Source organism: Phoca vitulina, unplaced genomic scaffold (assembly GCF_004348235.1).
Source record: "Phoca vitulina isolate PV1807 unplaced genomic scaffold, GSC_HSeal_1.0 scaffold1, whole genome shotgun sequence".
In the NCBI taxonomy this organism is placed as follows: Eukaryota; Metazoa; Chordata; class Mammalia; order Carnivora; family Phocidae; genus Phoca; species Phoca vitulina.
Window position 1 is genome coordinate 60,842,251 of NW_022589704.1, and position 26,118 is coordinate 60,868,368.

General features: G+C 39.6%; 1 protein-coding gene and 1 pseudogene across 1 annotated transcript in view; one reads left to right on the forward strand and one right to left on the reverse strand.

Moving 5' to 3' along the window:
• Nucleotides 1–26,118, reverse strand: part of MYO3B (myosin IIIB) — a 390,474-nt gene that overhangs the window by 41,422 nt on the left and 322,934 nt on the right. The gene's annotated exons all lie outside the window — the stretch shown is intronic.
• On the forward strand, nucleotides 9,433–9,913 carry LOC116637523 (annotated as a pseudogene).

Genomic DNA, 26,118 nt, shown 5'->3' on the forward strand with positions numbered 1-26,118 from the left:
TCAATGAGCAAATCTTAAATTCATATAGAAGATTGGAAGAGCAAGAATATTCAAGAAAAATTTGAAGACCACCACCAGCTATGTAGAGGGCAATGGAGCATGTCTCCCAGATATCAAAATTTATTATTAAGCTGTTGTCATTAAGATAATGTGGCACTGGCAAAGGGGTACACAAATCAGTGGAACAACAGAAAGCCCACACACAGACTTGGAAACTTGACCTATGGGGTAGGCATAATAAGGTCCACCCTCCTCCCCGCCTCCCCACCCCCACCGCAACAATGTCCACATTTCTACTCCTCAGAATCTGTGAATATGTTAGGTTACATTCTATGGGGGATTTAAGGTTGTAGATCGGATGAAATTTGCTAATCAGCTGACTTGACTTTGGAATAGAGAGATTCTCTTGGTTTATCTGGGTGGGCCCAATGTAATCACAAGACCCCTGAAAAGTAGAAGTGGGAGGCAGAAGAGTCAGTGTCAGAGAGATGGCACTGTGGGAAGGACTTAGTCTGGCTACCGCTAGTTTTGAAGATGGAGGAATGGGGCCATGAGCCAAGGAATGCAGGAACCATCCAGAAGCTAGAAAAAACCAGGAAACAAATACTCCCCTCTGCCAGGAATGGAGGCTAGCCAACACCTTGATTTTAGCCCAGCAGAATCCATTTTAGACCACTGACCTCAAGAAATGTAAGATAATAAATTTGTGTTGTTTTAAGCTACTAAATTGGCAGTAATTTATTACGAGAACAATAGGAAAGGAGTATGATCTACCCTACAAATAACTGAGGAAAGGATGTACTATTCAACAAGAATAGCCAGACCAACTGGTTATCCATATACAAAGAAAGAAAACTAGATCCCTCTCTCATGTCATATATAAAGATAAACCTGAGGTAGAGTGAGTACCTAACATGTAAAAAATAAAATATTAAAATTTAAAAATTTTAATATCTTTATGAGCTTGGAGAGAGACTTCTTAAGGCACAAAAAAAGCACAAGCCATAAAGAAAGAAACCGATAAAATTATGTTAAAATTAAATTCAGTTACTATATATAAATACAGAAGACAGGCCACAGACCAGGAGAATATATCTGCAATGCATCTAACTCATAAAAATTAATATCCACAGGGGGCGCCTGGGTGGCTCAGTTGCTTAAGCAACTGCCTTCCGCTCGGGTCGTGATCTCAGGGTCCTGGGATCGAGCCCCGCATCGGGCTCCCTGCTCTGCGGGAAGCCTGCTTCTCCCTCTCCCACTCCCCCTGCTCGTGTTCCCTCTCTGTCAAATAAATAAATAAAATCTTTAAAAAAAAAATTAATATCCACAGTATAGAAATAATTGTGATAAATCAATGAAAGAAAGACAACCCTACAGAAAAATGGACAAAGGAACATGTTTTTTAGGCAGTTCATAAAAAGAAATTCTAATGCCCATTAACATAGGAGAAAGGGCTTATCTTTATTATTAGTCAGAGACAAGAAAGTGATACATTGTGTGTTTCTGACAGGAAAAAAACTTTTTTAATCTGAAATCCTAAGGGTTGGTAAAGTTATGGAGAAAAGGAAGGCTCATAGTCTTCTGGTGTGAATACAAATTTGTATTTTAGTTTTGAAAAGCAACTTGGCAATATTCTGAACAGTAGAAGACGCACATTTTGTGTGACCCAGTGATTTATTTCTAGAGAAATAGATAACCCAGGAAACATCTTGTGCTTGTACATAAGGAGACATGCACATTTGTCACAGCGTCATTTGTTTTTTGTTTTTTTAAGATTTTGTTTACTTGCGAGAGAGACACAGAGATAGCGAGAGAGACACAGAGATAGCGAGAGAGAGCACAAGTGGGGAGGAGAGGGAGAAGCAGGCTCCACCCTGAGCAGGGAGCCTGATGTGGGGCAGACGCCTAACTGACTGAGCCACCCAGGCGCCCCCATCACAGCATCATTCATAATAGTGAAACTCATGAACAACCTAAATGTCAATGAAAAAGAGAGCCGATACGATGTTGCACTCATAAAATTAATGAAATAGTGGTACATGTATCAACATGGATAAATAATGGAAATATTTAAAAGGAAAAATAAACTTGCTGAGTGATAAATACAGTCTGCATTTATATAAAATTTAAAAACATATACTATTAATGTTTTCATATATGTAAGCTTTGGTGGGGCCTAAAGCTTAAATAATTGTGTATGGGGGTCTTCTTTAGGAAAAAGAATGTAAAATTATAAATGTAAACTAGGTACAAAATTGAATATTAATTTTGAATAAGAAAAAAATCACAACTATAATTTTTTAAAAGCTGACAAATACCACAAAGGAAATCCAGAAGAACAATGTAACATTATTAACTATTGGACACCTTTTTATAGTACCATTCTCTTTGGCTCCAATTTTTTAATACTTTTTTTATAGAAAGCATAAAAAGATACTTCCATCTTTTCTCTAGCATGGCTGGTCAACAGATTTAAGAAAAAAGATAGTTTAGAAAAGATTCTTTAAGCATCGCAACTCTGTCACTTCTGTCCTTCTCACATAGCAGAGTGGCCAACTGACCTCTCTAGGCAGGGCTTCCAGAGCAGCCTAGACCATGGCCCTTCAGCCAGAAGCAGATTCTTCCCTCAGGGTTGAATAGGATGAGGTCAGAGCCAGGGGCAGAGCATCTCTGGCTGCTGGCAGTTGTTAGGCTATGGAGGTCGTCCTGGCAGCCCCAGGGTCATGCACTCCAGGCTTGGGTGTTGCTCCAGACTTCCAGCCTCTTGTGGGGGCTGCTTCTGTGACAATGGCCCTGACAACTTCTGGGCCTTGGGAGGAAGCAATGGGAGTGGGTGTCCTGAGTCTAAGATTCTTTAGTTTCAGGATAAATTGCCTTTTATTGTAGGGGAGGAAAAATTTTCTTCAACCTTCTTAGGGACCCTGGCTGGGTCTGAAAACTAAACTGACAAAGACAGATTAGTGGGGGGAAAGCAAACAAATTTATTTAATATAAATTTTATGAGACACAGAGCCTTCATACAAAAATGAAGAGCTGAAGAAATGGTTAAACCTGACTCTTTTTATGTTAGGTTTGCTGAAGAGTGAAAAGTTGTGGAAAGATGTGGTAGGACAAAGGTGAGCCAAAGTGTGGAAAACTGGGGAAACTTAGCAAGGGCAAGTTGGATCAGATCCCTCTCTTGTCCCTTCTCTTTGGAGATAGGGATGCTTCTTCCCTCCTGGTAAAGGGAGGGCATCTCTCACATGAGGGTTTTATGACCTGCTTCAGAGAAAGGACAGAAAGTCCTTCCTGCACATGCCATTTCTCAAATTCCTTCAGCTTGACATATTTAATATGCCAAGGCGCCATATTTTGAGGTAGTGTGCCCTGAACCACATTTAACAAAAAGTTAAAAACATGCTAGGAAATGAAAATTCAGGATAGTGATTACCAGAGGGATAAGAAAGGAAAAATGGGACTGGGATAGGGTAATGGAGGATTTCAAAAGTATCTGAACTTTTATTTTTTTAATTTTTATTAAAAAAATTTTTAAGAGGGGAGGAGGGGCAGAGGGAGAGGGAAAGAGACAATCTTAAGCAGGCTCCATGCCCAGCGTGGAGCCCAACGTGGAGCTCAATCTCACTACCCTGAGATCACGACCTGAGCCGAAATCAAGAGTTGGACACTTAACTGACTAAACCAGCCAGGTGCCCCAATATTTGCACTTAAAAAAAAAAAACTTGAATTCAAATAAGGTAAGATATTAAGACCTATCATGAGGGTGTTTTTGTACTATTTTTCTTCTTTTCTAAGTGTTTGAAAATGTTGTATTTATATATATATGTATATGTATACACACACACACCCCCCCCAAAGCACTAACAATTGGGGCTGTAACTGGTAGTGCCCCCCCCCCGTGCTCAAATAACTTGAAAAGGTCTTGTCCAAAAAGAGTATTGTTTATAAATTACAAATCTTTAAATCTGGTGATGCTGATTCTCCAGTTCTTTGCTGGTCATTGTTTCTCCATCTTATTACACAACCAAGAAGTGTATTTTATTGCCTTGATACGAATAGTTGCTTCTACAAACATGCTGAGTAATTACATTCAAACCATAAACTTTTAGTTTGCCCAGGATTTATGGACTAATTAGAATATTGTTCCTTATACTATATAGAATTTCTGTAACAAAGTCATTTTTCTAAGAAAGTGCTAACCTCTCTGGAGCCTACTACTAAAGATCCAAGCCTTCAGTAAGCCGTCTGGGCCTCCTTCAGTAATGCCACCACCAGCGGGGGACAGCACGATTCCTGGGGGTGGGGGGGGGTCTGTTTACTGAGACCATTACATCTACTCTTTACAGCAAGATTTACAAGTGAACACCGAGAATATTTTAGCAGTTAGTTCAGAGAAATGAGTGCAAATTGTGGATAATACAGTGAATATATTAACAGCTTAGGATATTTAATACATTTTTAACAAAGTATGAATTATGTAAAATGCAAATTTTAGCAGTAATTAAGAGTGTTCACTGTATTTACCTTAGGATGCTTTTGAAATCCTTTAACAGAAAATGTTCACTAAGTTTCCAATACCTTCTCGCAGGGAACTACTTTCGATATTACTTATTTAAAACAAACTACTTCACAGCAGCTCAGGAGAGGGTGAAATTTCAAATGCAGAACAGCTGTTCTGTTTTAAAGTCCAGGCCAGCCTTTAAAATTGTGCTTTAGTAAAATCGATCTCATTAAAATTAATCTGCTTGGTCACCCCTTCTGTCCACCCATGCCTCCTCCCCCAAACAACCCATTTTAGGTCTCCAGGCATTACAGTCCTAAGAGGGCATCGTGACCTTGTGTGTGTGAGAATCTATTTTCTCTCAGGCTGACAGCTTGGCTGTGTTTTGGGGAGGATGTATACTCCTCCTACTTTTTCCTAATGAACCCTTGATAATACCTCAAACAGGTATTGTTTATCCGGCTGTGCTTAGAGAGCATTTGGGCATAATATTAAATTTATGTCAGAAGTATTAGACAGGAAAAACATACATGCATATGTGCACATGTGCGCGCACACACACACACATACATGTGCGCGTGCACACCCACACATTTTCACATACCCTGCAGTTGTAGAATTTGCAGTTAGAGCAAAGTCTTTCCTCTTCACATTTAATATTTGGAAATGCTTGAGGTTTAGGGAAAACATTTTCATTAAGCGTTTGATGTTGTGGAGGAGCTCCGGGCAGTGGAAGACTGCTTTGGTTCACATTTCAGGAGCTCCTCAGGACTTGGGAAGAGGAGCTAATGAAATATTTCCCTGTTTAAAGTCACACGCAAGAAAATGAATCTTTTAAAACTTAAGATATTCCATTTTAAAGTGCACAGTAATATTAAACACTACCCAAAAGCCATGACACTCTGAGGGGAATAGAGACCTACTACCTCCTTTGAGGAACTCACATACTTGTAATCTTCAACCCAATACCGATAAATGGGGTTGTTGAGTCAGATTACTAGAATTTATTCATGAATCCAGAGACTGAAGACACCTAGCTTTCATGTGTGAGCTAGCAATATTAAAATGAAAATGAAAAGATCTTCAGTCTTCTGATACTAACCAGTTAGGCCATATCTAGTTACCTATCTACCTACATATTGAATCAGCATTTACTGCCTATCAGGATACAGGTGTTATAAGAGGCTCCCCTGGACATACAAACATGAATCAGTCACAGACTTTGCCCTCCAGGAGATTAAAGTTTGAGATAAAAATATATTTTCAAGAGAGTAATAAATCAGAGATAATGGGTCTACTCTGGATTTTTTTATTACTTTCTAAATAATTAAAATTGTTTTATATAGAATTTTTGCTTCTTGTCCCCACAACTTTGAGTTTTCCTGGTTTGAAGGTCTAGGTACCCAAGAAAGGGATGCTTCCGCCAGGGGATGCAACAATGGTCCCACTGAATTAGAAGATAAGACTGCCACTTGGCATTCTGGACTCTTTATGCCACTGAACCATCAGGCAAAGAAAGAGATTACTCTGCAGGATGGGTTGATCCTGATTATCAGGGAATTGAGGCTATGCAATGGAGGCAAAGGGGACTCTGTCTGGAACCCAGGATCTTTTGGGGGTACCTCTCACTACTTCCGGGTCCAATAGTCAAAGTTAATGGCAAACAACAGTAAGTAGAAATATGAAGAACCCCTGAAGATTCAGACCCTTGTCAGGTAAAGAATCTCAACAAGGTGAGATCTTGACTGAGAGATCATAGAGTAAGAAATAAGGAAATGATAAGCATCAGCTATATCTTAATGAGCATTTCATTTACAGTAACAAACACTACAGCAGCTAACACATTTTCTTCTTGCTTTTCTTGGTTCCTGTCATCATCACCACAGTGACAGACTTTCACCCTGGCGGTGAGGGTTGATTCCAACAGTTGCAGTTAGTTCCATTTTGCCTTGTCTCATGCTACCAGAAGTAGCCTCACTGTGTTCCCCCAGATACCAGCACCAGCTGGACACGACCCTACTCAGAGGGCTGGGTTTCAGCTCCATGAGACTCCTCATCCAAGCCTAAGTTCTAACAGTCACAACATCTTCTCTTTGCCTCTCAAGCTTGAGGAGTGGTAGCCGCTTCCTAAAGTTTTTATCTCTGGGATACTACAGTGCCCCCCTTTTGCCTTTTCAGTTCTTTAATGTCGGTTAACAACTAAAGAGTTGTTAAATTCTGTTAAAATAATTGGCGTGGTTCCCGTCTCCTGACTGGACCATGACCGATAATGAACACTGCTGTCTCCTCCAAGTCCATTCCACCCCTGCCATAAGGCCTAGCAGTCATTATTTGGGAGAGATGGAGCCCCCAGATCCAGGGATGGGCCCTAATAGGTCTATGTCAGGGTAACCCCATTCCCTTCCTTACCGTAATTGGTGCATACTACGCAGGCACCAGCCAATCAGTCTATAGCACTCCCCTGGCTACAGGGATTGGTTAAGGGTAGTCCAGTCAGATTCTGGGACATGGAGGCTCTATTGCCACATGAATAGAGTTTTGTTTAGATGTAAAGTCAACAACTGCTGCTAGCCTTTTTGCCATCTTCAGAGGAACCAAACGGAGGACAAAACTAACCCATGTAGGATGGCAGAGTTAAGGGAATTGCGAAGAACAGAGCCTGAAGTCCTGACCAAGTCATACCTCATGTACTCAGGACATTTCAATTAAGCGAACCAATAAATCTGCTTTATTGTTTCAACTAGTTTGAGTTAGGTGTGCAATTATTGGCCAGCAGAAGCCTTACAATGAAGTCATCTTTAATTAAACATATGTGTGATCATAAAGGACCATGCAGGCTTCTTTAAGCTGCAGTTTTATATACATGCATTAGCTCCTCACAGGGTATATAACCCATATAAGGTGAATATGGTAAAATATTAAAGAGTGGTTAAATCCTTGACCTTTGTTTGACTTCAGCTAGAATTATCCTTTCTAACCTGTCTCCCCTTTATACCCTAAAAATACCATAAACCTTTACCTGAATAGGAAAAGTTTTTCTAAATTTGTTCTTTTGGTCGTAAGGGCATAGAAACCTGTTTGTTTTTTAATTTTTTCATTGGTATTTCTAATATCCGGGGGATATGAATTCAGAACCATTAGAACACATACAAGTCTTAATTAATTACAACCTAGAAGTGACTTAACTTCCATCAGCTTTGCCTTCAGCTCTTTACGTTAGCATATTGATAGGCCAGTAGGAGGAAAAGACCTGAGGACAGTCTATCGTTATTTCCAGCAACCTGAGATCTTGAAATGCTCTCAGGGCCTCTGCCCTCCCTCACTGGTTAAACACTGTGAAAGCCTCAGCCTCTTGCCTTTGACTCTTTAGTGAGAAGCAAAGACACATAATAAAAATGGCCTCTCACATTTGCATAGTGTTTGAGTTTTCAAAATATTTCATATAGGTAATTTTTTTTTTTTTTAGTTTAAAATTTTTTTATTGTTATGTTAATCCCCATACATTACATCATTAGTTTTAGATATAGTGTTCCATGATTCATTGTTTGTGCATAACACCCAGTGCTCCATGCAGAACGTGCCCTCCTCAATACCCATCACCAGGCTAACCCATCCTCCCAACCCCCTCCCCTCTAGAACCCTCAGTTTGTTTTTCAGAGTCCATTGTCTCTCATGGTTCTTCTCCCCCTCCGATTTCCCCCCCTTCATTCTTCCCCTCCTGCTACATTCTTCTTCTTCTTTTTTTCTTTCTTAACATATATTGCATTATTTGTTTCAGAGGTACAGATCTGAGATTCAACAGTCTTGCACAATTCACAGCGCTTACCAGAACACATACCCTCCCCAGTGTCCATCACCCAGTCACCCCATCCCTCCCACCCCACCCCCCACTCCAGCAACCCTCATCATATAGGTAATTTAATTTGGATACCCAGCTCTCCAGGAAGTGGACAGGGGAGTTACTGCCACTTTGCTGACACCAAGAGCCAGGGCTGTGACTGACTTCTCCTTCTGTCCCCAGCCCAGCCTAGCAAAATGACCTTGATATAATTCTCGGTGATCAGGAAATGTTGGCTAGTGAATGAAAATGAAAGACAAGAGAGTTTCAGCTGAGAGTTTTTCCTTAAAACATTCTTGGGATTGTAGAGCGAAGAGCTAGAACTAGGACCAGAACCCAGGACCTTTGGCTTTAGTTTTCTGCCCTTTTTCTAAGTAAGGCTGTAGTCAGAGAGTAGGCCAGCTAGGAGAAGAAGCTCTAAAGACCTGGAAGGGACCTGGGGCAGCAGAGAAGCTCCTGCGGAGAGGGGTTGTCAGGGACCACCTGTCAGACGAAGGCTGACAGTTAACCACCTCACCAAGCCTTCATAAATGGACTCTTCTTTTGACAAAGCTGACTACATGAATGTTACTTCTTCTAGCTACCTTGCTCCACATATGGGGTGCTTTCATAAAGGATTATTAGGACACCAGGCTTCTGGTGTTTTCACATATTAGCCTACAGGATTGGCTGTGGGTATTTTTAAAAAAGGAACCACAAAGGAAAGGGTACACACAAAATAAAAGTGATGAGGAATTAAAACAAACAAACAAACCCACTGATCCTGACTACATCTAATGGTGCCTAGGGAGAAAGTCAAAAGAGCACTGTACAGGAAGTCTGGAAGCCTGGGGCCAGCTGAGACTCTCACACTGATTGCCTTGTATCTTGAGCAAGCTGTTAAGTTTTTGGACTCTTCACTTCCTTTTGTAAATTAAAGGGTTGAACCATTCAGAGATCTCTAAAGATCCTTCTAGCCATGAGATTATAGGAGTCAATGGGCACAGTAGAAAAGGGTTTTCTGTTCAAGCCTTGCCCCTGCCACTTACCATTTGTTAAATCTGGACAAATTCTTTCTTTTAAAAAATAATGTGGCTTTTTTGTCTGGGCTGCCAACATGCCATGCAGACTGAGGAAGACCAGGAAACTTCAGAACCACGCAAGCCACGGCCACATCGGCAAGTACCGGATGCACCCGGGAGGCCAGGGTAATGCTGGTAGCATGCATCACCACAGGATCAACTTTGACCCATAGCGCCCAGGTTACTTCGGAAAAGTTGGTATGAGGCATGACCACTTAAACAGGAACCAGAGCTTCTGCCCAACTGTCAACCTTTATAAACTGTGGACCTTGGTCAGCGAGCAGACACAGGTAAATGCTGCCAAAAACAAGACTGGAACTTGCTCCTAACATTGATGTGGTGTGACTGGGCTACTACAAAGTTTTGGGGAAGGGAAATCTCCCCACACAGCCTGACATGGTGAAGGCCAAATTCTTTAGGAGAAGAGCTGAAGAGAAGATTAAGGGTATGTGTGTGGTGGGGGGGCTGTGTCCTGGTAGCGTGAAGTCACATGGAGAGAGGTTCATGAAATGCTAACAAGTGCTTAAAAAAAATATAGTGTGTATTCTTTTCTTCCTATTACTAAAGTATTATATACATACTATAGAAAGTGTAGGGGGATGCCTGGGTGCCTGGGTGGCTCAGTTGGTTAAATATCCAACTCTTGATTTCGGCTTAGGTCGTGATCTTAGGGTTGTGAGATCCAGCCCAGAGTCAGGCTCTGTGCTGGGCGTGGAGCCTGCTTAAAATTCTCTCTCTCTCTCTTCCTCTGCTCCTCCACCCCCTCTAAAAAATAAAAAAAAAAAAAAAGAAAAGAAAAAGAAAAAGAAAAAGAAAATGTGGAACACATAGGTAATAATATTAAGGTAGAAAATAAGGACCTCTTACAATGTTGTTACCCAGCGGTAATTGACTATTTTAAGGTATTTCTTTCCATAAGGTAAACTATAATAACCCTTGGGCCAAACCTGCTGTTTTTGTATGACTCATGCATGAGCTAAGAATGGTTTTCACATTTTTAAAAGGTTGAAAAAATTCAAAAGAGTAATAATATTTTGTGGCACATGAAAACTATGTGAAATTAAAATTTCAGTGTCCCTAAATAAAGTTTTATTGGAACACAGCCATGATTATTTGACTATGTACTGTCTATGTGGCTCTTACCCTACAACAGCACAGCTGAGCAAGAGACCCTATGACCCACAAAGTCTAAAATATTTATTACCTGGTTCTTTAAAGAAAATATTTGCTGATCTCTGATACAGATAAAATAAATATAAATATGTAGGTGTATCTAAATATACATGAAAAATTACATCATGTATATTCTATTCTATTTTTTTCTTTTAACATTTAAATACAAACACTTGCTGGTAACTAAATATTCCTTGTAAACATGGTTTTAATAGCTCCCTAATATTACATCACGTAAGATGTACTATAATTTAAACAGTCTTCTTTTGTTGGAAATTTGGTTTATTAAAATTTTTCACTTACAACTGCCACAAACATCCTTAGGCATAAATATTTGACCATATCTCTGATTATTTCCTAAAATTAGCTTCCTAGAAGTGAGATGACTAGCATAAAGTATACAAACAGTTATATACATAGTCTAAAAATGTACCAGGGTATACACCCATTACTCTAGGTGAATGAAAGTGCTTATTTCCCTGTACCCTTCTGAGTAATCATCATTAGAGCAGAGAGGGGGTGGGAGGAGAGGGAGAGGGGGTGGGAGGAGAGGGAGAGAGGGAGATTAAGACTGAGATCAAAAGTGATGTTAGGTCCAGGGTCATTTGCCTCTATGAGCATATTTTCACTTCACTGAAATGGGGGTAAGAGTTCTAGGAGCTAAGTTTTGCTTTGAGGAAAAAAATTGTGAAGGCATTTTGTAAACTGTTAAAGCACAATCACTTTCTCATAATTATTATCATGATTTTATGAAAGCTATATATACGAACCAGCCAGTTGTTCATCCTGAGGGGAAAAACCCAACTCACCATAACTGTCCTTTTTACAAAAGAATCAGGTCTTAACTTTACAAAGAGTATTTCATCCCTGTGTTACATTCTTAAAATTAGACCCATGTGTTTCTTTTAATTACTATTTGATATAGTATTAATATTCTTATTTATCTTCTGCATGCCATATGGATTAAATTCTCATTACCTTTGATCTTAATACTTTTAAAATATGTAAATCAGCAGACACTGTCTTTAAAGCAGTGTTTGCATCCCTGTCTATTATTGCCTTGGGCAAAAGGAAAATATCTGCATTGCAAAAAATCCCCAAATTGTGTTGAAATCCTGAAAGCCATATATTACACTGGTCAATCTCAATTAATTAAATAATGGCCAACTGAAAATGAAGCCAATTAGAATTAAGTATTGCTTAAAACTGACAAAGGTTAATGTGAGCCCACCATGCGTGCATATCATCAAGATGGTCACATTTCAAGAACAAAACTAGTTCAAGGCTTTGTAATTTACTTAACTTCAGCAAATAGAACACAAGAAAGCTTTTCTGTTTAACAAACATATGCATGCTATACTAAGTGCTTCAGTGTTCTGAAAGTCTTTTTGTTTTGAGCGATAGCAAGTCATTTCACTTTCTTGGTCCTTAGTTTCTTCTACCATAAAATGGGGTGATTGGCTGATGAATTCCAAGACATATTCTACTCTAAGCACTAACAAGAAACAATTATAAGGCAGTTACTGAACACATTTTAAAGGAACTTTAAACTTAACTGGGACTATAGTTACTAATTAAGTGAAGAAAAACTGGAGAGGGGAAAGGACAACTATCGTTTTGATGGAAATTAATCTTAAACAGGACCATTTATATATCTACTGACAAGCACACTTAATCATTTAGACTTGTTTTCCCTTTTCTTAAAAAAAATATATTGTGAAAAATATATTGGCATTATCTTCTCACCTCTTAACTTGAAATACTTTTCTAGCTTACGCTAGGACAGTGATTCCCTCCCCTTAGAGCTTATTCAATTAATGATACAAAATACTTTTAGGAGAATTTTGTGTCAATCAAAGGTCTATAACCTGTATGCCACTAAATACCAGAAATTATTCCTGCTTATTTGCAAGATTAATTGCTTTTTGTCAGCTGTTCATTTTACTTTAAAAAATAAACAGGTTCCCAGACTCATAATGGAATTGATAGCCTTCTTGGACCATGGGAAGGCTTATGTTCTTAAGCCCAGATGTAGCTTTTTCTGGAAGAATGCAATCATGTGTTCATTTCGAATTAATCACCTCAGTTGCCGCTCTATAGTTTCTGTACTTTGACTGACAAGCATCCTACATCCTACTAGTTATTAGATAATGCATTTTTGCAATTCAGGCAAACTTTGCTGGTACAACTTAGTCTATGTACATAAAGTATTTCCTAGAAGCAGTCCAATCTCCAGAACAACAGATATCTTCTACCGAGAGTGGTTCTGCTTTAGAGAGTTTACAATCTAGCTTAGAAAATATAAAGCTTTCACTTTAGCCCTATCCCTGACTAGTAAAACACATAGAGAGACCAACTGTGCAAGGCACAGCTGGGACATCAAATATGAAAGATCGGAATTTATATGGCAAATTATTAAGGGATAAAAGGGCCAGGAATATCTAAAGGAAAACTAGACGTGACATGAATTATTTCTCATAATAGATTGGCCTAGAAAAATGAGAACCAGGCATAGATTTACAACACATATTACATTGTTTGTTTCTTCAGTTAAGCCATATGTTTATAGATATTTATGTTTGTTGAAATTATTTCAAGAAGTGCATCACCCAGGGGCATCTGGGTGGCTCAGTTAAGCACTGACTCTTGATTTCAGCTCAGGTCATGATCTCAGGGTTTTGGGACTAAGCTCATCATTAGGCTCCCCACTCAGTGGGGAGTCTGCTTCTGTCCTTCTCCCTCTCCTTCTGCCCCTTCCCCTGCTCACGCTCATGCGCTCTCTCAAATAAATAAATAAATACATCTTTTTTTTTTTTTTAAAGCAAGTGCATCACCCAGTGGAATATCTGCCATGTTGCACCACAGGTGCATTATGTGTAAGCAGGTGCCAACCTTGGCCGTGAAGGTGGGGCCTATGCTGTTGGTGGGTACAGGAAATACCAACCTGGCCAGCAGTGTTTCATTTCCATACCAAAAGACTGACCCTTGTTTTCACACTTATTTCTCTAGCATCATTTCATCGTAACTGTAGCTACCTTTGAGACTCGATGCCTTAAAAAACTGTTGAAATGGCACCACCTTTCTATATTGTATTCAGGAAGAGCACAAGCCAGAAACAAAGACATTTCATTCCAGACCCCTCCCTCTCCTAGTCCCACTGTACATCAGTCACCAGGCCTTGTATACTCCACTTTTATCCCCACTGTGGGAATCATTCCTTCTATCTCACTGCTTTAATTCACACCTTATCAACTCTTGCCTGGACCACGGTGACTGCCTCTCTGCTAGTCTCATGTCCAGTTTTGCCCCATCCTATCTATTTTCCACATGGTAGTCAGAGGCAATTTTCTAAACAAGCATGTCATTCTCTGCGTAATATCTTCAATGGTTCCCCATAACTTTCAGAACAAAGATGGCACTCTTTAGTTCAGCACACACGGCCTTTCCTGATCTAATATCTAACTTACCTTTCCAGCTCATCTCCAACTGTTCCTTAGAGCTCAGTCTCAGCTCCAACACAACACCATCTGCTAGTCCTGTAAGAACTAGCTTAGGCTCATCTACTTCTGGGTCTTCCCTAACTCCCAAGTCCACATTAAATGCCCTAACACTGGGCTCCCATTTCATTCTGTGTATAATAATATAATAACAATTATCCCACCTGAGAGCAGGTACAGAATCATATTCATCTTTCTACTTTTATGGCCTGGATCACAGCAGATGACAAATGAACGTATATTCAAGAAATGAACAAGTATTTTAGTTGTTCTTGCTCAAAAACATCCACCAACATCTCCAATTCCTTCAGAAATTACACTTTGCTAAGTGAAAGCCAGCTAGCTAGTCTGATAAATGAAATCTATCTAAGCGTTATCTATCTTGAGAAACAAGGTTAACAGCAGGCTTATAGGAGGTAATTCTAAATCAGTAAGGGAGATGTTACTGGTGAGTCTTTCAGGATGATGGGATAGACATTTATGTCACAAAGACTGCCTTCCAACTATGTTCCCAGCCCCACATTAGGGAACAAGGATAGCAATAGGCTTAAGGTTAAGGCTATGGGAACTTCAAATTCCCGCCTATCATTTACAGATGGGTTGCTGGGTGCTGCTAATTTGTAGAATAAATATACTGATATCTATGTAACAATTGAGAACTGCCTGGAGATCTGCAAAGCCATTAAGAAAAATTGCAAATAAAGAATCCAAAAACTAAGCCAGAATAATATACAAGTGGTTGTCTCTTTAAGGACAAATAATCAGAATGGTCACTTGCTGAATAAGATCAGCACAGCCAGCCATACAATGGTTAAGGCAAACCACCCCAAGGTAGGGTTAGGTGTCTGCTAAGAATGGAAAGTCCGTGTGTCCAACCCCCCCAAACTTCAAATGTTCAAATCCTAATCCCCAACGTGATGATATTTGGGAGATGGACCTTTTGGGAGGTGATTAGGAATGGGATTAGTGCCCTTCAAAAAGAGAGGCAGGAGAGCTCCCTCATGACTTCTGCCATTGAGAACACAGCAGAAGGATCCTTGTTTGTGCACCATGAAGCAGGCCCCCACCAGACGCTAAATGTGCAGGCACCTTGATCATGGACTTCTCAGCCTCCAGAACTGTGAGAAATAAATATTTGTTGTTGAAGCCACCCAGCCTGTGGTATTTTTGTCATAACAGCCCAAATGGACTAAGACATATCTTATGACATTGAGTGGAATAAAATACATTTGCCAGGGAAGACAACAGGGCATGGTGGTCCAGAGCCCAGGCTTGGCAGTGAGAAAAGTCTGTGTGGAATCTTGGCTCTGACACTTTCTGGCTGCATGAATGTGGAAAAGGCACCTAACCTTTAGAAGCAGGAATTTCCTCATCTGTGAAATTGGGGCATTCTGTTCTTTTGTTCACAAGGATCTAATATAAAAAAGATTAATTTTATCTCTAGTAAAATATGTTTTTCTAGCATAAGAGAAGAAGCTAAGTAAAAAGACAAACCAACTCAACTCCAACCCTTCAAACCGATAGATACATTTCCTTTCAACACCATAGCTCCTGTTACAGCAGCTGGGAGAAGTTCGTTCTCTCTCTCTTTGTCTTCAGCTGAGATTGTGTATGAGATCTAAATCTGATTCCCAAACATTTGAAACAATAATTGTGGCAGCTCAGTAGATTAATTTTGGATCTTCCCTCATAATCACACCAGTGTCTGAGTCTCTTTAAACCTTTTCCAAGTTAGTTAAATTAGGTTTAGGTGGATGAAGCATTTACTAAATACTCTCATGTTCAAATAATCCACATTACCTTATAATGAAGACATTGTTAAAAGAACCAGATCCTGCAGGGGGGAAAAAAAAACCTGGCAAAGTCACCTGAATTCTAGGAAATAAAAGCAAAACATTTCCACAACTCTCAGTTTTCTATGGATCACAGTTCAAAACTTAAATCTTGAGAAGATAATCCAGCTTGGTTTTACAGAGTCTCTCTCTCTCTTTCCTAAGGTCCCAGGAAGGAAATGACTCTTCCGCTATTGGGTTAACACACAATTCAAGTGCAGCTTCATGGATTCTATTGCAAAATCCTTCAGAGGCTGTTGATGTAAGGGGGTGTCTTATTACAGAATCGTTTTAACCTAAGATACCACATTGGTGTGAAGAGAAAAACATATCATTTGAATATTGCTGGAAGCTGCATTTTTTTTCCTGGGGAAATGCAAAAGTGAGACACTGACTTTAGCTCACTTTTAGAAAGATGGGTGAAGAGCCATCAGGAAAAGCTGAATACAGACAAAAAGAAAGATACAGACAAGAGGAAACAAAGCTAGCACGCCAGCGTCCCCTGCAATAATATTCAGGCCCTAAGTCATGCAAAAGTGCAGGCATAACGATTAACAGACAAAAAAAGTGACATTCACAATTTTATGAATTTCTAGTATTTTAAGATTTTCTTTTTTTTTTCTTTCTGTCTTCCCATTTGTCCTCCCCAAGGTTGAAAGGGAAAAAATGGAAGACTGGATGTCTAAAAATATCTTTGGATATTAAACACCAACTTATTTAATAGGACACATATGTCACTCAATTCATTTTTGTAGACCTTGTCCCTGGACATCCAACCTTTCAAAGAAATAGTTGGCTTCCATGGCCGGATTCCTGCTCTAGCAACTGCACTCTGGAATCTAAAAATCTAAATATTTAAATCCATGATCCATGGAATTTCACGGCCTCCTTTTATGCCTTAACCCTAATATTCCAAGATCCAGCTGAAACCACTGTTGAAAGTCTCTGTAATTTCACAAATGAAGATATCTTAGGGGACAAAAGCCTGCACATCTCTGTAAATGTGGTGAGGCAAACTACAGAAGACAAACCTGGGAGCTGGACATTTCAAAGAGCTATGGTTCTCATCTCTTTTTTTTTGAGCAAAAGAAGATCCAAACAAAGTCACACAACAGCTAAACCAATGCCATCTGTGTGGAAACCATATTTTAAACACAAACAAAATCAAACGCTCCATATGCCTTCACTCCCGAACATTTGCTAGAACATTTCTGAGTAGTTATTGTTAGAAAGTCAGCATGGTCAGTGAAACAAAAGCAAAAATGAACTTTTGGGACTTCATCAAGATAAAAAGCTTCTGCACAGCAAAGGAAACAGTCAACAAAACAAAGAGGCAACCCACAGAATGGGAGAAGATATTTGCAAATGACACTACAGATAAAGGGCTGGTATCCAAGATCTATAAAGAACTTCTCAAACTCAACACCCAAAAAACAAATAATCAAGTCAAAAAGTGAGCAGAAGATATGAAAAGACACTTCTCTGAAGAAGACGTACAAATGGCTAACAGACACATGAAAAAATGTTCATCATCATTAGCCATCAGGGAAATCCAAATCAAAACCACATTGAGATACCACCTTACACCAGTTAGAATGGCAAAAATGGACAGGGAAAGAAACAACAAATGTTGGAGAGGTTGTGGAGGAAGGGGAACCCTCTTACACTGTTGGTGGGAATTCAAGTTGGTACAGCCACTTTGGAAAACAGTGTCGAGGTGCCTCAGAAATTTAAAAATAGAGCTACCCTATGACCCAGCAATTGCACTCCTGGGTATTTACCCCAAAGACACAGATGTAGTGAAAAGAAGGGCCATATGCACCCCAATGTTCATAGCAGCAATGTCCACAATAGCCAAACTGTGGAAAGAGCCGAGATGCCCTTCAACAGATGAATGGATAAAGAAGATGTGGTCCATATAGACAATGGAATATTACTCAGCCATCAGAAAGGATGAATACCCAACTTTTACATCAACATGGATGGGACTGGAGGAGATTATGCTAAGTGAAATAAGTCAAGCAGAGAAAGTCAATTATCATATGGTTTCACTTATTTGTGGAACATAAGGAATAGCATGGAGGACATTAGGAGAAGGAAGGGAAAAATGGGGGGGGGGGGAATTGGAGGAAGAGATGAACCATGAGAGACTATGGACTCTGAGAGACAAACAGGGTTTTAGAGGGGAGGGTGGCGGGGGGATGGGTTAGCCCGGTGATGGGTATTAAGGAGGGCAGTACTGCATGGAGCACTGGGTGTTATATGAAAACAATGGATCGTGGATCACCACATCAAAAACCAATGATGTACTGTATGGTGACTAACATAACACAATAAAATTAAAAAAAAAAAAAAAAGAAAAGAAAGTCAGCATGGTCAAGCAAAGGAAGCAAAAAAGCCCTTCGGGAAGTCCTTGGCTTTCCTGCACTGGCCTTCTCTCACACTCTGCTCTGTTATCACCGCACACCTTGTGCATTCTATCTAGGGACGCTACTCTACACTCTTTCTGCCTTTGTGTATTTACTCCCAAAATAATTTAACAGGCTCCTTCTTTTAGAATTCAGGGATTTTGCAAAGCATATTTGTAATGCAGGTTTTTTAGCCTTTGCCATGTAATGACCACACAGCAAGTTAGACTATTTGTATGGCACAGCCAGGCAGACAGAGGTGCTCTGATGGCCCAGTCCTGACTGCTACAGCATCTTGGTAGACCATCATTTACCCACTGCCCAGCAGAGCGCCGGAGGGCCTCCCTTAAAGATCTGCGGTAAAATGTATTTGTTTCCAGGAAATGTTAATACTATTACTTCTTTAAAAAATTGCTAAATGGAATATGAATTTTAATTTAAAAGCACATAAAAATGTATGCGACTCTTCATCCCACTCCTAAATCCCATCAAGTTTTTTACAACTTGGCTGTGTGAAGACTACTTAAGACCCTATTTCCAAACACTTGCAGTTGTTTCTGTTCCCTGTAAGAAACAATAAAAGGTGGCTTTTCTACAGTGACATTCTGTTTGTGACCCTGGCTGTGTGTTACTTTTTTCATCGAACTTTCTGCCTGGAGACCTCTCAGCATTGAGAGTGGAGCCATTTAGCAGATCATTCCCTTGCAACCTCAGCCAAAGGCCAAACAAAACAGCTTATGCTGATCAGAAGCAAAGCTCAGTGACTTGTTCTTTGCTGCTCCGGTCCCTGTTAACTGTCTTAAACATTTTATTATTTGACTTTTTATGTACACAAAGAAAAATCATACTTTCAGGTCCAAAGAGAGCTTCAAACATTTCTATAAGTCTTCTTTGAATCTTCCACATTCTTCACTAGAATCACTTAAGATCCACTGGTAAGGGGGGAAAAGTTACATTTTCAGTTGAGAAACTTAAACTCACAAAGATCTTATTGAAATTCTTACTGATTTCATGAACAATCATCTAGTTATAATTTTGGTATTAGAATGACAGTTTCAGTAGAATATATTATTATAATTATTGTAGAGGCTGCTTTTAGGCAACAGGCTTGAGCAATGGAAACCTGAGTAAGGTAAAAGGGCCCACAGTGACCACCGGGCTGAATGCAAACAGGTCCTTTAGGTGATCCACCTCAAAATATCCATAAGCCCTAGCTGACCAATGGGCCACTATACAACCAGACACAGGCACCAAAAAAGGAAAATTCCATACATTTCCATACCTCCTCACTTCCCCCTTAACTATAGCCCCACCACTGCTTCCTGGCAGTCGGTCTCTCCTTTGGTGTCCTGACCGCTGCACCCTTGCGTTGTAGTCAATAAACTTCTAGCTCCTTTGTTCGGCCTCTAGTGAATTCCATCATTGCCCATGCCCCTGGCCTCCACCTGATTGGTCACCCTACACTTATTATTACAAATATAGTATTATTATAGCATGATAATCAGATTTATGTAACTAAACATCAAGCTTGTAACTAAAATCAGTCCCTCTCCTTCCTCTGTTGCATCATTTCATTTTTGCTCTTAGGAAACAGACTCTGGAACGACAAGAAGACATCCCTTCATGACAATACGTGCAAGAAATAGAGTTCAAATTGTTTTAACTGAAGGTTGCTTACAAAAAGTGTATGACCTGTTTCCCACATGCCATGGGCTAGGTGTCTCATTTAAAACTGTCAATATCAAAGGTTGGATGGTCGACAAACACCCCAGTTTAAGTCCTGAGGCTCTGAGTCTGTGACTCATGTACAGAATGCTGCCGTCTTCAGCTGGGTTACTGCCCTGCTCCCAAACCTGGACTCAATCATGCCGAGATACGAGGAACTCATGCACGCTACTAATCTTACTGCCTTCCAGGAGGCACCAATAAGACAGCAAGACACTAATCAGAAACATTTGAACTTCAGAACTATTCAGAGAAGATTTACTTACTGAGAGTGAGACCCTTTTCAAAATGCCAAACCCATTCACACTTGGTGCATAATTTTTTAAAAATTGAGCTTTTTTTCACTACCATGATCTAATAACTCCATCGATTTCAATATTTTAGTAAGTTTAGTGCAGATAATGGTAATAAATTAGTGAAAAATGCTGTCAAAGAAATAGAATTTTTCTTACTGGCCACTCATAAATCCTTCCATAAGATGGATAATAATATTTAGTTATAAGTAGAGCTTCAAAAAATTCAAGTGACAAAATTCTAGCTGTAATGTATATTTAAAATGAGACTAAAATGTAAGTTTTATTTTAACATTATTGCTTATACAATTCACATGGCAAAAATTCTCAGGTGTTACAGTCAACAAAATAATGCCATAGCCATATTTTAAAACTCATTTTTTTGGGGTGCCTGGGAGCCTCAGTCAGTTAAGTATCTGCCTCTTGATTTCAGCTCAGGTCATGATCTCAGGGTCATGAGACTGAGCCCCATGTCAGGCCCTAGGCTGGGCGTGGAGCCTGCTTAAGATTCTTCCTCTCCCGGGGCGCCTGGGTGGCTCAGTCGTTAAGCGTCTGCCTTCGGCTCAGGTCATGATCCCAGAGTCCTGGGATCGAGCCCCACATCAGGCTCCCTGCTCCGCAGGAAGCCTGCTTCTCCCTCTCCCACTCCCCCTGCTTGTGTTCCCTCTCTGGCTGTCTTTCTCTCTGTCAAATAAATAAAACCTTTAAAAAAAAAAAAAAAAGATTCTTCCTCTCCCTCTCCCTCTGCCCTGCCCCACCACCCCCACTCACACGTGTGTGCTCTCAAAAAAAAGACTAAATAAATACATAAAACTCATTTTTTTTCTCAGTTACCATGTTATGTACCTAAACGGCATTTTCTATCCAGAGTCTTTCTAACTGAAAAACATTACTTTATCCTTCCCTTTGTAAGGGAATTAAGAATAAGTCTCTTAACCTTCTATTTTAGATGCTTTCTTACATTAAGTGATTTGAACACATTCTGTTGGGAATTACTAAGAAAATAAACACTGAAACTTGCAGAAGTTTCTAATTCAACATATTTTCATCATTAAAATCCAAGCATATTTTAATGTGCTGATATAAAGACCAATTTTTCAAGTTGTCTTCACTGATTACTATAGCCAAATTCTTTTGCAACAAAGGTTTGGGGATTTTTCAGGTGTGTTGTAGGAAAAATATTTGAGCAGAGGAGAGAAGACATTAAAGCAAGCTACACCCTCCTTTTAGTTGGTCCTGAACCATCTCTCCAGACCATGCTAATTTATCTAACATGATTATGCTTACCAATCAGATGATCCAGTTTGGTTTCCTCTCATCCAAAGCATTGGATAGAGGTAAATATAAACCACAGAGCAACCTGATTCAGTCTACCTGCCCCTACAGACTTTTCCAAGGCCCACTACTAATCTCTTTCTCCAGTCTTATTTGGAGACTGCATTCATTTTCATAATAAATTTGACTGTATTAAAAAAAAAACACAGAAAGAAAGAAATCCCATTTCTTAAAGTCTCCCACTGTTCTAGACAGATGGCTGTGCCCCATCTCCTAAGCTCTAGTCCCATGGTTACCACTGTTGACCAGAAATATTTACAATATGCAACTAAAGTGCAAGATCCAAGATGCTTTTTGAAACAAAACTAATTTCCTCCAAAGAGACTACCCATCTGAATTAATTTATCACTTGACAAACATTTATTAAGTACTATTATGTGCTAGATACCATGTCCCATGTCAAGCACATCCCTGTTTCTCGGCTCGTTCACCATCATTCTGAGTGAGAATTAACATCATTGAGTTGTATTTATACATCAATACATCAGTCACAGAATAGAATGCACAGCTTCCGATATTCTTATCCAATCATGTATAGAGGATAAGATTATAGAGCAGGTATAGCTGGGACAAGAGATAAATGAGCAGACGGCCCTCTGAAGAGGTTGTTACCCTGACACAAACAATGTTATGAATGCTTGTTTCCTTGTATTCCTGACAGCCTATGCATCATCTTTTTTCTTCTAGTCTAACCTGTTTGATAGGCAAAAAATAAATTTTCATTTCTCATATTAAATTTTAAGGTTGAAAATTTTTGCATATACTCATAAGTCATTTATATTTTCTCCTTTTACGAACTGCCTTTTAAGTTGTTTGTCAATTTCTTTCTAAAGGAGTGTTTGGGGGAGCCTGGCTGGCTCAGTTGGTGGAGCATGTGACTCTTGATCTTGCGGTTGTGAGTTCAACCCCCACATTGGGTGTAGAGATTACTTAAAAATAAAATCTTTTTAAAACTCTCTTATTTTTAAAGATTTTATTTATTTATTTGAGAGAGAGAGATAGCGAGAGGGAGAGAGCATGAGTAGGGGGGAGAGGGAGAAGCAGGCTCCCCGCTGAGCAGGGAGCCCAAAGCAGGGCTCCATCCCAGGACCCCGGGATCATGATCTGAGCTGAAGGCAGACACTTAACCAACTGAACCAAGTCCCCCAAAAATAAAATCTTAAAAAAAAAGGACTGTTTGTTTATTTCTAAAGTTTGAGGTGGTGACAGGCAGCAATGGAGTGGAAAGCGTAAGTCCTACTAGGATGGAGGCTCCAGCCATTCCAATCGGATATTAAAAGAAAGGGAGATATAGAGGATTCGAATACTCAGGCAAAACCACAGCAGAACCTTAGGCTATTATGACAATAAAACCAATTTATGTATACTATCTTACATGCTTTATAAATGTAGTTTTTAATCATCATATATTATTCTACAATAGAGCTGTATCAAATTTACTTAATTGTTCTCCTTTTTCTGGATGTTTTAGAAGGGCAAATTATTGGCATAAAGGATTTGAATAATTTTTTAAAGGCTCTCAATATACACGGCAAAATATTTTTGCACAAAAACTGTTCCTTTATACTTCCACCAGCATTCTAATAAGATGTGTCTTTTCCATTTCTCCTACTTCTAGACTCTACCAGAAATAGCTTCATTTTGTTTGCACAAACTTTCTCCACAAGACACTTGAATATGTGCTTTGGAATTTTATAGCCATCTCTTGTAAGTGGCCTTTTTCTTGCCTGCAGGCCTTGACATTCCATGAAGGAGCTGAGGCTAACTCTCATCATTCAGGAGGGAATATCTGATTCATAGGACTTGAGAATTCCCAAGTTCAGAAACAAGCACGAGACAATGTCCTGGGCATATGTGCCTCAGATGATTAAATTCTACCTAGGATACTCTGGTTTCTCTTCAGATCGTATAAATCTTTCGCCTTTTAAATTCTACCTAGGATAATTACTACTAATTGTCTATTCAACTTCCATTCTTTCCTGTTTCTTTTGCAACAGAACCCTTATATCATATGGGGCACAATGTGATCAACTATGTTTTCCAGCTTCTCTTGTAGATAAAGGAGGCCCATGAGATGTAAACAGAAGTCACTGGGTAGGGCTTCTAGGAAAATCCTTTTTGCCCTTTTGCAAAGAAAGTAGCCATGATGATTGGATCTCTAACAGTCTTCTTGGGATCATGAAAGAAAAGGCAGGGGAGTTGCAGAGGCTTGGCCTCGCCTAACATTCTTGATCTTCTGAACCAATGCCAGAAACTGCCTACCCTCCCTGGACTTCTGGTGACATAAAGAAAGTAAACATTTGTCTATCGAAGTCACTGTATTTCAGTGTCTGTTTATTAAAGCAGAGAACAACTCCTAACTGATGCACTATTTAAAAAAAATCTTCCAGATAAGTATTTTTCATTTCTATGGGATATGGTGTGAAGTTTATATTAGGAATTAAAGTTATATTGGGGTCCTTTTTTTTTTTTTTTTTTGAGGGGGATGCAGAGTCACAGATGGAGAGAGAGAATCTTAAGCAGGCTCCGCATCCAGCACGTGGAGCCCGATGCAGGGCCCGATCTCACAACCCTGAGATCATGACCTGAGCCCAAATCAGGAGTTGGACGCTTAACCGACTGAGCCACCCAGGCACCTCTATATTGGGTCCTTTTAAGTGATGTAGCATTCCTCCCTTACAGATCCATTTTCCATCCATTTCCACCATCTTCTCTGCCCCAGAAGCTGATCTGTATGGACTACTCTGGCTTCCCAGTGATTTGGCCACTAGAGAGCCCTAGCAAGAAATCAGAGGGAAGGAAGAGAGTGAGGAAAGAAAGAAAATATTCTCTTATTTCCCAGCTCCCTCTCTCTGGTGTTGTCTTGTGTTGAATATGTCCTTTGCTAAAAGTCATCTCTCTTCTCAAGGCCCCCTCCTCACGTGGCCCTCTCCTTCTGGGTTCCAGATGCCACACCCTTTCTTTGCCCCTTTAGGTATGTATGTGTGGTAACAGCTCTACTCCTGCCCATAACCTCTTAGTTTAATCTCTTTAATTAAACAACACCCAATTTATCCTAATTTGTTCTGTCCAATACATTCCTTGTTTTATACACACATGCACACACACATATATTCTAGGATTTAAGGAAAGGCCATAGGCCCATACCTGCCAGCCTCCATGTCAAGGTAAAGAGCATCAACTGTAATAACAGGATGGGCAGGAAAACACTTTCAAGGGGTGAGTAGACTTAAGGGAAGTATGTAAAATGTTCAAGTGGGGATCACAATCAAATCTTGAAAAACACTTCTTAAATTTAGCAGAGACTGCAATCATTTTACTGGTGGTGGGGAAGATGATAAATATCTGTCAATGCACAGAACTTCATTTTTCACCCCTGGCATCTTCTCATTATAGAATCCTGTAACTTTAGGGAATTCAGGCATGACTTGGTTTAACCTACTCATCTTTCTGTGAGGGCTAATTTACTGCCTAAAACCAAATCCAAATGCCTTATCTCTAGACATTCAGTCAGGTTTGTTGTTATTTGGAGGTTTTATGAGTTTTGTGGGTTTTTTCCCCCTGTATTCTGATTCTTCTCTAAAGTCTACATAGTTATAATACAGCCTTTAATAAAAGAAAAATTAAAGACCATTTTAAATCTCCAAAACACAACATATGAGATTCTGGGGACCATTATTGTTCTTATTAAAATTAATAGCCTCAGAAGTCCTAGGGTAGCATCTAAGTTCAGGTTGGTATTAATGAGAATCAGGAAAAAACTGCTTTCAAGGAGAGCAACAATACAACTATATGTCGCGCATAAATTATCTGAGCATTTAAAAGTGGCTCAGAAGACATTAACCCCGCTTTGCAGGGAGTTCAAAGTAAAGTGTTAAATGATTTTATCTCAATTTTTATTTCCAACTTTCATTCTAGAATTTTCTTAAGAATCCTCCTTCTTAGGGGTGCCTGGGTGGCTCAGTCGGTTAAGCATCTGCCTTGGGCTCAGTTCATGATCCCAGGGTCCTGGGATTGAGTCCTGCATTGAGCACTGCATCAGGTTACCAGCTCAGTGGGGAGCCTGCTTCTCCCTCTCCCTCTGCCCCTCCCCCTATTGTGCTTTCTCGTTCTCTCTCAAAAGTTCTCTCTCAAATAAATAAATGAAATCTAAAAAAAAAATCCTCCTTCTCTATTAAATATGAAAAACTGAGCAATAGATAAGCAATATTTTTTTGATAAAAAAAGGGCTAAGATGATGGAGAAATAAACACAGGGCTCAATGTTTCAGTCTTTTCAAGAATTTGGAGGTTTTTAATTTTTTAAAAAGGATCAAATTTTTTCTTTATTAATGAAGAAGGAAAAGACTATAGTAACCTGCCTTGGCATTTCTGAGAAGCCATAGCCCTATCCTTTTTAGATGCACGTGCATCTTCTAGTCTAGACCCAACGCCTTAGATTCTGGCACAAAACTTTCCT